The sequence below is a fragment of the Phyllostomus hastatus genome, unplaced genomic scaffold, assembly GCF_019186645.2.
Source record: "Phyllostomus hastatus isolate PE091 unplaced genomic scaffold, TTU_PhHast_1.1 phas_contig_86, whole genome shotgun sequence".
In the NCBI taxonomy this organism is placed as follows: Eukaryota; Metazoa; Chordata; class Mammalia; order Chiroptera; family Phyllostomidae; genus Phyllostomus; species Phyllostomus hastatus.
This window is the reverse complement of record NW_025333977.1, coordinates 2,432,547-2,446,476: the sequence shown is the minus strand read 5'-3', so window position 1 is coordinate 2,446,476 and position 13,930 is coordinate 2,432,547.

The window sequence follows — 13,930 nt, the reverse complement described above, 5'->3', positions numbered from 1 at the left end:
GAGGTGACCAGTTCCAGTAGTAGTAAATCTCCTCTCTCTCAGAAAATATCCTTTAGGACTGACAAGTCCTTATGGGAATGGCCTGGATTTGATGTGTCATGTGAAAATGCCATGTAGATATAACAATGAAAAGGAAGGAAGGAAGAGGAGAGAAAGGAGACAGAATACAGAGAAAAGTAACAACTGAAGTAAAACTCTCTTCTGGAAAAGAATTGTCCTGTCTATAAACCCACTTCTGTAATTATTTAAAGATTATCCCCCCTGACTGGAGTGACTCAGTTGGTTGGGCATAGTCCCACAAAGCAACATCACCAGTTCAATTCCCTCATCAGGGCACATGTCTGGGTTTCAGGTTTAGTCCCTGGTCAGGGCACGAACAAGAGGCAGCCAATTGATGTTTCTCTCTCACACCAATGTTTCTCTCCTCTCTTTCTCCCTCTTTTCTCCTCTCTAAAAATAAAAAATAAAAACCAGTTTTATTTTAAAAGATTATCCTGTGAATTAGAAAGGACAAACCCAGGTGGTTCATTAGAGTAGGGAAAATATTAAAACAGGATTACGCCTATGTTCTTTTGTCTCCCACGTTCTAATTCTCAGCTACCCCCTAAACACGTATCACAAAATCATCAAGCGTAGCCTTAACAGTAGACCCCATAGCCACACAACTGGAACTCACAGTGGTCATTTCCCCCAAATAGATCCAGAATTTGATCTATTTAAAATAGGTATTAGACTCTCCAGTTTCTACTTCTCAGTCTCAAATTCCTTGCTGTTTTGAGTAGAGGCAGCAAGAAAAAATATGATGCATTCAAAGGCCAGAAACACATTTTCCCCATACTGCAATCCCCAAAGTATAAAACACATCTTGTGATTCTTACAAATGACTCTCATTTTGGAATAAGGCCTGGGTGAGGATGAATGAGAAGAACTTAACAAGAGTAAAGGCTGTAACTTCATCACATGCTTTACTGGCATCACCAATCATGACAACTTCACCACGAAGTTGGTATTTAACACGTAGCTGTTTGACAGAATAAAGCAAATGAATGAAAGCACAGTGGCAACACATCAAATAAAGATGATACTTAGGGGCCCCAGCCAGGTAGCTCAGTTGGTTAGAACGTCACCCTGATACGCCAAAGTTTCTGGTTCGATCTCAGGTCGGGGCACATACAAGAATCAACTAATGAATACGTAAATAAGTGGAACAATGAAATTGATCTGTGTCTCTCAAATCAATTTTGAAAAAAAAAATGATACCTAGCGCCTGAAACATACCATCTTGGAGACATATTTCTTTAGGGTAAACTAAAATAAAATACTGGTGATTTCCAATTGTCTCCGTTATAATTCACCCACCCTCAGCCCTCATCTCTCAGCTGGCAAAATTCCTGCAAGACCTTATTCGTATTTTTTTCTCTTTTTCTGAATTCAAATTTGTCTCATTAAATAATATCTTACATTTTCAGAACAAAATTTCCCTTTAAATTATAACAGAAAAAATTGAGGTGCCAAAAAAAAGTTCATTGCAGTGACTCAGCTACTGAAAAAATTCAAATTGAGCTTTCAACTTTTCTAAATATAGCCCCAATAGTATCATAATTATTATTTGACCACCACCCAAGTGACCTGGTCCAGAATAGATTTTTAGTCATTTCTCAACCAGACAATACATCAACAGGTCTATGTACTTTCTAAGATTAACCTGGTATATTAAGTGGGAATAAGGGAAATGATCCTTTTGTTAAACTCAATGAAAAAAAAATGCTTTCTTTTTGTGAGGCTCTGTTTCAGAAAATTTGTCTCATTACTTTTTTTCACTATATCTACAGTTTATTTGATATTTAGTACAAGTTTTTTCAAATCAAACACATGAAAGTTTTAAAAAGCTTTGTTCAACACCACACAAAACAAAATATTTCTTCAACATAGAATTTTCCAACCATAGATTTTTTTTCAATTAATAGCACAAATCAGATTGTAGTGGATTTTAATGCAAGTAATTATAATTAATTGCATTCTCCAAGTTGTGAGTCATAAAATTTTGCTAAATATCCCATTGTAATGTTCCATTAAAAGTTTTTCTACTTATTTCTTAACCAGGGTTATGGGAAAACATGTTAGTGACATTGAGTTCCAGAGTCAAATAATTAACAAAGAAGAGGAAAAAACATTTGGTTAGTATGTTTGTTTTCAATGACCCTTAATATTTAATACACTTAAATCTCACATTCTGATTGCCTCAATATTAAATGAACTTAGCTGGATGATAAACACAAATCCCTAAATAAGTATTACATTATTATAGAGTATAAAACTATTTCTACTCTAGTGTTTACCTATGTTTCATTTTTCATCTACAGCACTAACATTTTTAGAAAGTGGACACAGTAACTAATTATCAAGTATTTACATTTCCCTCAGACAAGGAGGGAAAGAGAAAGAGAGAGCGAATTCCCTTCTCCCACTTCCCTCACTCCACCGGGAGGGTCTGCTGCGTGTAGGTGCCAGGTGTCTGGATCTCGGTCTGCTTTACTGTTGTTGTTGCTGTTTTCATAGCATTGGCATTTTAAAGAACCTCCAGCTGAGATTTTGTGAAAGATGACTTGGTCTGGTACAGATGATGTATTATAGAATTGTACACCTGCAACCTATGTGATTTTATTAACCAGTGTTACCTTAATAAATTCATTGAAAAGAAAATGTGAAAAGAGAACAAAAACATTGTTTAAGTATTTAAGTGTCATATGAGAAATACCAATCTTAGTGCTGTCCTCAAAATATCTATAAGCAACTGGAGAATAGTGTTTTCACACAGTTTAAGTCAGATACTAATCTGGATGGCATAATCTAAGAGAAACCTAGAAAGGAAAGAGGTCTTTATTGGTTAAAAAATAGTAAAGGCCAAGACAAGGACAAAAGTTGAGCTAATCTGTTGAAGAATGAGAAGATAGCAGGATTCTAGTAGTTGGGAAATATGGAAGTTAAGTACAAGTTAAAAACTCAGATCACACCCTGGCTGGCGTAGCTCAGAGGATGGAGCGTGGACTGCAAACCAAAGTGTCGCAGGTTCGATTCCCAGTCAGGGTACATGCCTGGGTTGCAGGCCATGACCTCCAGCAACCGCACACTGATGTTTCTCTCTCTCTTTCTCCCTCCCTTCCCTCTCTAAAAAAATAAATAAATAAAATCTTAAAAAAAAAAAACTCAGATCACAGGTGTAGATGTAATATTTTTCATTGTCAACTTTATGATAAAACTCTGAGTACATAAAACTCTATGAAGAAACTAGTTTGTAAAAGAGAAGAGAAAGCTAGACTAGTCCTTGAGAAACTCCAGTGACTCGGATGTGGGAGAAAATAAGAGCCAGGGGGGAAGACTGAGAATGTTGTGGTGACACAGAGAGGAAGAATAAGACTATTTTTCAAGGAAGGCTCTCAGCAGACTCACATGCAGCTGAATAACCCGGGAGGCGGAGGATTGTAAAAGGCCACTGGTTTTCAGTAGAAATAGGTCACCAATAAGCAGTTTCAGGAGGCTAAGATTCCATTTCAAAGTTTACAAACAAAACAAATCATATAGTGAGTATATGTATTGAAAGGGTTGGCATGAAAAGGAAGGAAATAAATTCAAAGTGCATTAAACATACATCAGGACCCAAAGAAAAAAAGTTAATTTGTTTAAAGTAGTTGCACTCTAGTCATGACTAAGGCAATAAAGAGAGGGAGGGAAGGAGGGAGGGAGAGAGGGAGAGAGGGAGGGAGGGAGGGATGAGAAATCCTTTTCTGCCATGCCATCTCTTTGTGGACGTTATACTGGTGTACCAAGGTGACCCCTCTCTCCCTGGCCATCTGACCACACTAAGCCTTATCCCAGTTAGGGCAGTGAGGAACAAAAGTTGTCATTAAACTGAAGAGGCATGTCCATCATCATCCTGATGTTAGACTTAAAGGATGCTTTTCAATTTTTCTCACTTCTCTGTAGAACTTAAAGCTATTTCCTACCATTCTTCTTTTGGGAGTTCTTATGCACTTTTGTTTAATTGACTATATAATCAGCCTTGGATTAGTTTCTACCCACCTGGTTTTTCCTTCTTTACTTTTTACAGGCTTCTTTTCATCTACTCATCCTGTAAATATCAGAACTTTCTCTACAAATCCTCTTCTTCCTCTTTCTTTACACTGTCACTAAAGGACTTCATTCTCTCTAATGAACTGAGTTACCACCTTTATGCCAATGAGTACCAGAAGCATATCTTTCGCTTACACCTCTCTGCTAAGCTCCATCCATTTGTACAACTCTAAGCCTCCCTACCTGAGTATCCCATAGAGGTACCCTATTATTTTACTGGTAATCCGTTCCTCCTGAGTAGCCACTCCTGCGATGAAACAAGTCAGCCAAGAGAGAGAACTGGCAATCATCTTCAAGTTTTTTTTTTTATTCATCTCCTTTTTACATGTAATCTTTTCATTAAGTTTAGTAAATTCAATCCCCAAAGTCATTCACATCTTCCCTTCCTTTCATCCACATTGTCACTATCATATTTGGGGACTCATCTCTTCTTGCACAAATTACTTTTTAACAGCAAAACCTGGTTTATCTTCCTCCAACCACTTCAAACCCAACCTCCATACAACTTCCAAAGAGAAATTTTTTTTAGATTTTATTTATTTATTTTTAGAGAGGGAAGGGAGGGAGATAGAGAGAGAGAGAGAAACATCAATGTGCGGCTGCTGGGGGTCATGGCCTGCAACCCAGGCATGTACCCTGACTGGGAATCGAACCTGCGACACTTTGGTTTGCAGTCCACGCTCCATCCACTGAGCTACGCCAGCCAGGGCCCAAAGAGAAATTTTTAACATTCAAATCTGATCGTGTTACTCTTATTCATGAAGTCCTCGAGGTCTTCCTATTGATTTATGGCTAAAATCCAATCCTTTAGCGTGCTATACAATGGTCCCATGTGAGGTCACCACCCACTTCTCTACTCCCATCCAAGATGACTCCTCAACTTCTACTCTACTTTTGTGGAGTCCCAACTCCACAAAAACAATTTCATTTACAGTGTGTGCACATGCCCTCCCCCAACACCCCAATTTGGTTTTCTTTCATCAGTGTTGACAGACACGTACTCATCCAGCACAGTCACCTTCTCCAGGATGCCACGTCTCACCCCATCAGTCCAGTTTAGGTGCCACCCCCATATTCTCTCAGTGTCTATGCTTTCCTCCACCATGACCTGCTTGACCAACTACTAACAAGTTTACCAGTATGACTAAAATTTCAGTTCCTTAAAGGCAAAAAAATTGGTGCTTAGACATAGTAGACTATAGCAGTTAGGAACACCAGATTGGAAATCAAATAAGCTTGGATTTGAATCCTGAAACTTCCACTTGCTTAATAATTCTGTGTGTATGGATGAGGTCTGTCAGGTTCACCTCTGCAAACTTCAGTCTCTGGATCTATAAAATACACATATATTCAATAATATCTTTTTAGGACCTTTTAAAAAATTAATATATAACAGTACATAGGCTTGGATATAGTGCCTGAAATATGATCAAATTACATTATTTTCTCCATTTGGCCCAAATGGCAATTGGTACATAGTAGACATTTAAAGGGCATAGACATTAGCTACCAGTGTCCCTTGTCGATAGCAGTGTTTAAGAAAGACTTGAAGAAAGAGCGAGCAGTCAGAGCCAGCAGAGCCTTCAGAATATTAACACACTTTGTTGATTCTAGAATGTCTGAATGACTGCAGGCTTGGGTGAGAGGCTATGCAGAGTCTCACGTTCAGTTTTGGGGAATATACATTCATGAAGGTTTGTGCTTTTCTATCCCATAATAACCAATTCCCTTCTAGCTCAGTCTCTCTCTAACCACCAAAAAAATAGAAACCTACATCCCATCCTATGCAACACGTTACTTATCAGGGATAAGAAACATCTTTCAAATACAATCTTTGCTCCGATTAAGAGATATTGTCCTTGGGGTTCTAAACCAGCAACATTCTTTTCTTATGGACTCTTGATATGATCTCTGCACTCATCACTGACCCTTAGAAGAGCTCCAAAGTGGCTCTGTACCCTATTGACATCTGGTCCCAAAGATAACACAGGAAAAAGATGAAGATGCCTGCTGTTTAACTGAACATCACTGAAGGAAATGTAGGTCAACCCTGGATGTTCTTATCTGTAGATAAGGAAAAGCAAGATACGAGAGCTTTGAAAATTGCTATTCAGAAATAAAGGAAAAGTGATTCTTCTGATTTCAGATCTTTGCCCTTTAAATTCAGCGCAATCTTTGCTTGAATAACCCCCTCTGAAGCACAGTGAAAAGGTTTGTGAAGTAAATAAAATAAATTCATTTGTAATATTCTCCAATGTGTTTTTCACGCCTTGGTGAAAATTTTTTCAAAACCACTTGTTCATTGGGACAAAATCTTCTCATGAGGAATGGTACTTAAGGTCTAAGCCAATTGATTTTATAGCTGTTCAAGAAAGTTTTGAAGTGTGGCCAGCGGTGATCTTCTTGGTTGTCCATAAACCACAGGAGTTCCAATTAATCCCTCATGAAGGGAAAAGGGGAAGTTCAACAGAACAACTTCCTAAAGCCTCTGGATTGCAAATGAATAATGTTTGCTTGTGCATTTGTGTTGGCTGTCTAATAACACGCGTTCCTACCTCCCGGAAGCAACATCTTCTTCTCCTTGGTTACTGGCTTTTTGCAAACAATCTAATTGGCCAAAAGAAAATAAATTTCTATTATGGAAGCCAGCTTGCACAGAAAAAGGACATTTCTCATTTTAAATAGCCACTCATCATATTTGTCTTTATAGTTTATAAAAGGAGAAAAGAAAAACAAAACAAAAAACCTCACATAGTCATCCCATTTCATTCTTATCTTGGTCAGGGATTGTTTGGTGATGAGGAAAAGCGTTTTCCCAAACAGGCACAAATAAAGGGTTTTATGAGAAAGCTATAAAAGAAAAACTCCATGGATATTCACAGATGAGAAATACTGGACAGCAGGGCCTCCTAGAGACAAAGTAGAAACTGGAAATTCAGAAACCAAGGTCATCTATTTTGGCCCACATGATTTCTCATCTCCTTTTCTTTAATAGAAGTTACCTCCTGCTCCCTGGTCCAATCCACAGTGCCCACTGCTTTCCCTCAACATGAACAGTCGCCATGGGTCATAGCAAAGTCTGCAAGAAGATATGCTTTGGGCCATGTTCTCTTAAAGAAGAGTTATAAATATACTTGGTCCTTGGAACTTGTGAATTCCTCCATTCTTTTCACTATATGAGGCTTTACTACCCCTGATCAAATAGTAGATAACCTCTAACTAGTCCACAGCTTCCAGATGGAGGATGGATGCACATACAGTAATGGGGAAGAAAGATCAACATTCTAGTGAGAAAAGTTGATCAAAATTGGCCTCTTTTCAATGAGCTGACAAGAAATGAAAGGTTGCCTGGTTGGTTCAGTGGATTGGAGCACCGTCGCATACGCCAAAATGTTGCAGATTCAATTTCCAGTCAGGGCGCATACCTAGATTGAGGGTTTGATCCCTGGTCCAGGAACATATCAGAGGCAACCAATCAATGTTTCTTTCTAACATCTTTCTCTGTCGCTCTCTCTGTCTCTGTCTCTGTCTTTCTTTCCCAAATCAATAAACATATCTTCAGGTGAGGATTAAAAAAAGAAAAAGAAATGAAATGTTTCCTAGGACACAGAAGAGAGATAGGGAAATACCTCTTTATGAAGGAATTAAACCACATGAATATGCTGTTTTGTAATCAAAAATAATTATCAGTCATCGTATGTGGCCTAACTTAATAAAAAGAGTATAACCAGACAAGTCATCCTGAGTACTACTAATAGAGATGGTAAAAAGTTGTCAGTGTAGGTATGTACTTGAACTAAACCATCCTGCTTGTCACCTCAACTTCTTTTGCAACACATCTGGGAAGAAAATTTTATTTATTGGTATCATCCACCAAATCAAAAATAACTAGAGTATCCAGTTATGGGACCATCCATGGTTATTTTTTCTTAATCAGATTTTATTAAAAGCTAGTCAGTTCATTTTTCCAAAACAAAAATGTGTGTTCAGAAATACATACAATCACTAAAAGTCCAAGTGTTCAATGTAATCTGTAACAAAAAATGGGGGGTGGGGGGAGATGGGCATGGTCTTGTGGTTCTTGTTAGTCTCCAAAGCTTAAGGAACAGAGAGGTCTAAGATATGGTCTGAAAAAGTAAAAACACCAAGTTCTCCCACCTACTGGTTTTGCAATTTGGGGCATGTCAATAAACCAACTGAACCCCTCTGGCTGCACGTGTAAATTGAGGGATGGAAGTATCTCTGAGACAGAGGATGTGAGCATTGATAGAGACCATGCCTTTATTTGTCAAGCTCTGTTATGCGCCAGCACTTTGCTAGGGCAGAGATACAATAGGAGGAAAAAGAATAACACAGTCCCTTTCAGAATTGTTAGTGCTTCTAATCTAGTGGGGGACACACTCAATAATTGAAGGATTGCATGAAGAAATCCCAATTATGGTAAAATCTCTGAAGGAGATAATGTTCAAGAATATTGGGAGGAGCAGATTGGGCAGAGGGAACAGGTCCTACAGCCAGAGGCATGTGATTAGAACACTGCGATGACAAAAGATCCGTGTGCCTAAAGGAAGAGAAACTTGATGTGCAATGCAGGTAGAGTGGTAGTTAGGGTCCAGAAACTAGAACCTTGTCTTTGGTTTTCTAAGACAATGATTTTTTTTAACTTTATCCAATGAACATGAGAAACTGTGTAATATTTTGAGAAGAGTTATAATTTTACGAGATTTGAAATTCAAAAATCCAGCCTGGCTACTATGTGGAAAAGAAATTGGAAGGTGATCAAAAAGGATGTAGGAGTCTAATCCAATGATCTAGGTGAGAAATGACGGTATCCTTGGATTAACTGGAGTAGAACTGGTAAGTCTTAAAGTCGGCGTGCATTTGAAGAATAAAGGAGAGGGAGAAAGAGCAACTCATACATTTCTGGCTTTGTAAGAGACAAGTTTGAAGTCTGCTCTCTCACTGATGCTCAGCAAATGTTAGCTATAATTTCATGATTTCTACTCTCCTAACCAGAGGACCTCCCTGAGCCTCGGTGTTCTCGGAAATGAGGAATGATAGTATCTGCCTCGGAATGTTGTGAAGATCCACTGCAAAACCCTGAACAGCCTGCCAGGTAAAGCAGAGATGCTCCCTAAACATCAGGCACTTTCCTTTCCTTCTGAGCTTTCGTATCTATTTTCCCATATTCCTTCTTTGAGGAAAAAGTCTGTGTTTGTTTCATCTTTGTTTCTCCACTCTGCTGCATTGGTAGGTGCTCAAGAAAGGCTTGTGAAATTAGTGAATGCTCTTCTGTTACTGGGATGGAGTATAAGCCCTTGTTGATTTATATTTTCCTATAATAAATTATCCTCAAAAGCATTTTGGCAGGACTTGCAAGTTGTAGAGCTGTTGACTTTGTAGTGGGTGGTTTGCTGAAGAGAAGAGTCAGGTTTGAGTTTGGGGATTTGAGGGAATAGCCTGTTGAGCTACAGGAAATGGGGCAGCATCACAAATAAAACCAACCAGGCAAAATGTACCATAGACATTTCTCACATGAAAGTCCACCCCATTTTTAAGTTAATTATTATATTTGACTTTGCACCACTAGGGATAAATTTGACAAGTATTTGTGGAAAGGGATGTGTCTTCATTAAAGGAAAAAATGGAAAACACATTTACACGGAGTTGCAGAAAATCTAATTTAGATTAAAATATTCCCTTGCCAATGAATGCATTAAAGACCTAATTCATTTGCGAAAGTAAAATTGTCTAGCCAAATTCCATTTCTTAAAAACACCTGATGTACCAGTCAGGGTTATTCAAAGAAACAAACCAATGGGATGTATATAGACAGGGAACGAGAATGGCCCACGTGATCATGAAGGCTGGCAAGATGCCAAGATCCTCAGCTGGCGCGCAGGACACCCAGTCAGAACACTGGCAGGCCTGAGACCCAGGGAGAGCTGATGGTTCAGTTAGAGTCTGAAAGCAAGAAAAAAACCTGATGCCTCAGCCCAAAAGCAGCCAGGCAGAAGGAGTACCCTCTTGCTCAAGTGGATCAGCCTTTTGTTCTATCCAGCCCTTCAACTGATTGGATGAGGCCCACCCACATGGGGGAGGCCAACTTGCTTTACGAGGTCTACCAATTCCAATGTTAACAAACACACCCAGAACAACATTTGGCCAAATGTCTGTGCACTCCATGGTCCAAGTAAGTTGACATATAAGATTACCTATCAGATTTGACAGGGTACACTATGCCGTCACAAGGGAAATTTCTATCAGAACTTCGTATGTCAACGAAGCGTTTCTTCAGCTAGCTCCTTTGCTCTCTTTTTCCTCCCTGCTTTCTTCTGCTCAGTGCACTATTTCCTTTTTCTCTTCTTTCTATCAGCTCCTGGAGGGAACACTTCAGAATGGCAACGAACATTTGTGGTGCAGTAGTCCACCAGGTACTCTTTCCCACTGTCCCCGCAAAAAGGAGGAAGGCCAGGAGGGCTCATCAAAGTGGCAGCAGCCTTGAGAGAGCCATTGCAGCCCAAAGCCCTGCCTTGTCTACACGAAAAATCAACACCGTCAGCACCTGGACTAGGTCAAACCTGGGAAGTGTAACTTGTACGGACTAGATTAGGGAAATGTCTGTACAAACCCGGAGGAAAAAAAAACCCATTAATTACGATGAAAGATACAACTGCCAAGGGATCCTCTGGCCAGCGCATTCCTTCCTTGTAGAGTTATGTCAGAAATCCAATTATAATCAAAATAGCATTTAGTGAATTTTAATTCAGAGTAAGTAGGGATTGATTTAAACAAGATGTTCATTGACATCAAGCAACGAATAACTAATGCCTCAATGTCAACAATCAGCACTAGAAATGACAAATCTTGGGAACAAATTTCTCTGAAAGTCTCTGCCAAAGTGTGCTTCATGGACTCTTTGTTTTCTTCTCTCATGTGCCAGACTGACCAACTCCCTTTCTGCTTAACACATTATTTCTTTTAAAAATATTTAACAGATTACAAGTCAAGTCTTAGTGGCTTATTAGCTATTCTGTTTCAGTAAGTTGATTTCCATATTTCTGCTGTTAACTGCCTTCAGTTTTCAAACAGAATTTCACTGTTTGACTTTCTTTTCATTAATATCCATTTAATCTTTATAGCAATTCTGCTCTGTAATCTACTGCTGATTAACTATCAGAAAAGGTGGTAGCTTAAAATAAGAGTGATTTTATTAATATTCTCAGCACATTCTCCATGATGTTTTCATCTCAGCTTTTTGGTATAACTGACATTGGATGTTCTAATATTTTTAATGGTGTTTGGGGCTCTCCTGACAGTTTTTGGAAGGAGTAACTTTTTGTATTTCCCACTAAACAGTCCTCACAAATGTACTGCCCTTGGGACATTTTTTACACCTTACCTTTGACACAGCCATTCCTTCCTGTGTTTCAACGTCATAGAAATCCAAAGAGTGATTGACTGCCCCATCTTAAGATGTTGATGATGGTTACAAACAGGGTGCTTTCCTCTCTTAGAGAGGATCATTCTTCAATGCCTTAAGCTAAAGGAGTTGGTAAATTTGAAACTCAAGCATCAAGCAGTATAGGTAGAAAAAGAAATTTAGTCTGGGAAGGAGAGATTTGAAGGTGAGGATTTAATTCATTTATAGGAAAACATATAAGGACCCACAGACAATTCTTTGGTAGAAACTGCCATTTGGTGACAGGCAGCTCAGAAAGGTAAATATATACTTAATAAAAAGATTTTTTAAGCCACATTAATCTTTAAGGGGTTTATAATCTCTGCTTAAATTTTCATTCTAACAAGTGAAGTTAAAAAATCACAAGGCATTAGGACCTCTAGCCTTTGGTCTCATGCCTTGTGAGGCTACTTTAAGAATCTTATAAGAGAAATTCATTAGATTCCTGATACTTTATGGTTACTAAAATCCTGAGACCTCAGAAGCCATTTTTTGTTCTTGTGGTTTTCCGCAGAAAACCATGAGATATGGAAATTGTTTGTGAGCTACTATGTTCATTTACTCAACAAATACTTGATGAACGTTGCTATGTGCCAGGAACTGACAAAGATACAAGAGAACACAACAATAAGCAGGTGTGACTCCTGCCCTAAAGAAACCTGAATGAATAAAGTCTCTCACACCTGGAGTCAGGTGGGGCCTTTCCACACTGCCTGACTTTCCATCTTTCCTTCCTTCTTTCCTCCCTTCCTTCCTTCCTTCCTCCCTTCCTTCCTTCTTTCCTTCCATCTATCCTTTTTCCCTTCCTTCCTTTTTCTTTTTTCCCCTTTCTTCCCCCCTTTTTTCCTTCCTTCCTTTCTCCCTTTCTTCTTTCATTCCTTCCTTTCTTACTTCTTTCCTTCCTTCCTTTCTTCTTTCCTTCCTTCCTTTCTTACTTCTTTCCTTCTTTCCTTCCTTCCTTCCTCCCTTCCTTCCTTCTTTCCTTCCATCTATCCTTTTCCCCTTCCTTCCTTTTTCTTTTTTTCCCCTTCCTTCCCTCCTTTTTTCCTCCCTTTCTTTCTTCCTAACTCTTTAGCTATCATCATTTTTCTACCATAGTGCAGTATTTAAGGGAACAAATTATAGCAGTATATGGCTGAGCTCTACACAGTTTTTAGACAGAGAGACATGCTGGAGGAAATGTTTCTATGTAAAACAGAACTCTGACAATAGTCAATGGGAAGTCCCAGATTAACTCTCCGAGAGCAATTTTCACAACTACATTGTTTCTTCCTTAAGAAACAGTTGTCACAATATTGTCAAAGATATTTTTGAATTTTTGAAATATAATCCTGAAATGTTTTGTGAAACATTGTACTCACCTTACTTTTTACTCTCTCTTGTGAACTGTTGACCAGTGAAACAGTTTCATTTTCACTTTTTCAAAATGATAGTATAAAAAAACAGAAGTGAAAGTATGAATCATAATATAATCAGTCATACAGAGTGAGATGTCCATTTATAACTCAGAAAACCACGGGGTATTTCCAAACTGATGTCATTCATAGAAAGAATCCCATGTGTTACAGAACAATGAGAAAAATTACGTGGGCAAACTGGGGGATTCAGAATACATGTGGGATATTCCCAGCTAATTATTTGTATTTTAAAAAATGTTTACTACAAAGAATGATCTATGTTTCAAATGTTTAATTTGATACTCGTCTTAGAAATCACACAGTGGGTCGATTCCGATAACTGAGATGATGTACACTGAGACTTTACACTAGAAACCATAATTAAGTGGGTTCTACAACTCAAGGTTTTCTTTATGTTCTTTAAAAAACTATATAAATACAAGAACTACTGTGAATTCTGTGTAATTATCTCACTTGTAGGAAATAAATTTTATAAGAAAAATTATAATCTCTGCTCAAATTATTAAACTTGATTTTATTTTATTCTTTTGGGGGAAAATAAATCTAAATCTTATTTTTCCTAACTAAACAATTAAAAGAGGATCTTTCCCTTCCTTCCACTAGGTTCAGTTTTTTTTAAGAACTTAAAGATGGTTAAAGTATATGTTAAATATACTATGTATGTCAAATATATTAAATAACTTAGTGATGTTAAACATTATCCAAAAAATGCTTTCTTCTTGGTTGTCTATAGTTGCTTAAAAAAATTCTGTGGCTGTATTAGTTCTGCCGTATTTGCTGCTACGTTTGCTGGTGGTTGGCTGTCTGACCCAGTTGGGAGGCCAACAGTTGTATCCTGTTTCAATCAGTGAATGTCCCTAGTTCCCCATTAGCCAATGTCCTCAACATGGGTGACTGCAAAGTGGTCACTCTGCTAACT